Here is a 2,940-nt window from a genome sequence, read left to right as displayed (position 1 = left end):
AAGAAAACCAGTGAAAACAAATGGAGATTTTTCCATTTTCCGAAGGATGCAGTAGTGGCTAAGAAATAGCTTCCCATTCCAGTGAAAGTGACTCAGCTTCGAGAAAAGTACTTAACTAAATAAGTTTAAGTACATTTATTCAAATAAATAGTCTTATTATATAATTTATTTTTAATGTCAATAATTTTATTATTTATTTGTAAACAAAAAATCAACGTTTTGTAAGCTATGTATGTAAGATAAGATATTGAAGGGTCTAAACACTATCATCCATTTATTTATTTGTAGGTTTACGAATTTAATAATTAATCAGACTATACATAATTTCGAATACAGAAGTAAACAAAGTGGACGAAACTTATATTACTATTTAATTAAACTTAAATTAGAAATAAACAGAAGAATTTTCTGATTCTGCTGATCCCACCAAGATAAGGCACCTAGCCCAGGGTCATTAATAGCAGCCTAAAATAAATTTGATACATGTTATGATTATTAATAAATCTACATCTTTTTACACACACCACTATCCGGTATGGAGTCTTTATTTCTGATGCTGGTTGTCCGGCGGATGTACCCGCTGCTGACCCTCTTTGTTTTGTGTCTGTTTTTTCTTCGAAAATTCCCAGTGAAACACTAAATTTGATTGGTTCTCCTATATCCACGAATAAATCACGCTTAGCACCATCTTCTATGGGAATACCCAAGCCTGTTCAGCTTCCTCGAACCGGGTAGGATGTTGTAATGCAGATGGCGGTATGTATATATGGAAAGCGCCATCCCTCTGTAGAATTATTGAATCTTTAAGCGATACGATATTTGTGAGCGCAACTCAGAGACCCAAATTTAATAAAACCTGTTACATAAAATGCAAGTTTAGTAATTTCACATACACATACACATAGATTGAATTATTGATTGGTCTCGTCCCTTGTTCCCTCCACCAATTCCAAAAGAAATTGATCCGGTGCTATTCGGATGGTGTCCTTCAATTCTGCGTTCTGTAAAAATTAATGTGGTTATTAAAAGTGTATGGGGCACTAATAGGCCCCTCGAAAGATAACTTAAGAATCCGAACAGCCATTCTTACAGGACACTGTAGACTGAACAGTCACATGCAAAAGCTGGGAATAATATCGAACAACACATACCGATTTTGTTCGCACTGTAGCCAAATTCATTTCCCAATTCCTCGCCCATTTCTGAGCTATAGGCGCTGCAACCCACATGGCAGCTACACGTCTAGGTTGTGTAAAACAGATTTGTAAAACCAGCCACAACTATTAAAATCTAAAAAAATGAGATATTAAGTTTTTAATTTTTCAAATTGTGCTGTATTTTACCTGATGCTCTATTAGATCCTCTTTTAATGGATAAACGATATTGAATATAATTTTGCACCATTGCGTGCTATAATCTGTATGAAGCCATTGATTATAAACTTGCAAGAAACTCAAATGATCACCATGCATATGATTGAAGTTCTCACGAGCTGTATCGGCATGTATGATTTTATCTTTTAGACGATATAATGTTGCGCTATTCACAGAAATCATCGCAGCAATTGATACCAACTCTTCGGAACATTACGGAATTCAAGTTTAATAATCCTGTTTAAAAAGTATGGAATTCCGAGTATGAAATCAAACTAAATTATACGCATTGGTTAGTTACATTTCAAACTCGGAATGCAATTTTTTCAAACTTCTACTACTTCTACTACCGCATTTGCAAGATGATCCAACCTTTCAAAGGCTGAAGCTCCTGAAAGTCTCGTTAGAATTCCTGCAAAGTCTCGTTAGAATTGTGGTAGCGGTTTTGCAATTATATTTAGTAGATTAGTTTCATAGGTTTGCTTCCGTAACGTCGTTCTCCAGTGGCCATCAATGCTTCATAGTTGTTCCACTCTCCTTCGGGAATCGTCTGTAGGATTTCGGCTGCTGGCTCCTTCAATGATACGAATAGAGCTGCAACTTTATCTTCATCATTCCAGTTGTTCACTGCTGCGGTCTTCTCAAACTGTAGCTTAAAGACCTGGAAAGGAATAGAACTGTCATAGGATGGTGTAATGGCACCACTAACGATATGGCAACGCACATTAAAAGAATGCAATATCGATAGTGGGCTGGCAATGCCGTCATTCCCAATGGAATGCGATAACGGGATAGTGAAAATTTGCAAAAGGCAAATTCAATATAGTTACGCGCGCAGCCAGAACACACGCTTCAAATACTGGAGTGGTAAAATAAAAAGTTTTCAAAGTGTTAAGTTTTGCGTTGAAAACTAATAAATATATAAGTTTTATTTGAATAAAGACTTTTCAATAAAATATATTGTACGCAAGTCAAAACAACTTTTTATATTGTGTTTATGGTGCGTGAAAGCTCAAACGTGAGTATTAACAATATGATAAATACGCCCAAGTATTTAGATGGCGACCGTGACCCGTGCCATAAAATGGCGGTCACCCTTCATGGCATCAAAATGTACAAATTAAAGACAGAAAAAAGTGAAATGAGGGTGACTCAACCCAACATGCAAATTATTTAATGAATTTCTAATTTCATTTTACATGCATACCGTTTCAACAATGTCAAAATTTAAAATTCTTTAAAAAAAAAATTTAAAAAACTACAAAAAACCCTACTAAAAAATTAAAAAAAACCTGAAAAACTGCAAAAAAATTTTAAAAATTTAAAAATTTACAAAAAAAAAATTTAAGTGCTGAAAAGGCAACAATGAATTTAACCACAAACATTTATTCTTAAATACAAAATTTTTTTTTTCATACGTATATGGTACAACTAACGCATATGGTACAACCGATATTAATACAAATGGAAGCGATTTACAAAACGGAGATAACCAAACAATTTAACACTATTAACACATTAATCTTTGCGAAATTAATCAATACGAAATAATAGAAAAATAATGCTA

The 2,940-nt window shown here is 34.0% G+C and overlaps 1 pseudogene; it reads right to left on the bottom strand.

Annotated features, from left to right (window-relative positions):
• Window positions 1–366: 366 nt before the first annotated feature.
• Window positions 367–1,978, bottom strand: LOC137254232 (DNA-directed RNA polymerase III subunit RPC8-like; annotated as a pseudogene).
• Window positions 1,979–2,940: the final 962 nt, after the last annotated feature.

Source organism: Eurosta solidaginis, chromosome 5, assembly GCF_040869045.1.
Source record: "Eurosta solidaginis isolate ZX-2024a chromosome 5, ASM4086904v1, whole genome shotgun sequence".
Classification (NCBI taxonomy): Eukaryota; Metazoa; Arthropoda; class Insecta; order Diptera; family Tephritidae; genus Eurosta; species Eurosta solidaginis.
The sequence above is the reverse complement of the archived record's forward strand: the minus strand, read 5'-3'. Positions and strand labels throughout refer to the sequence as shown.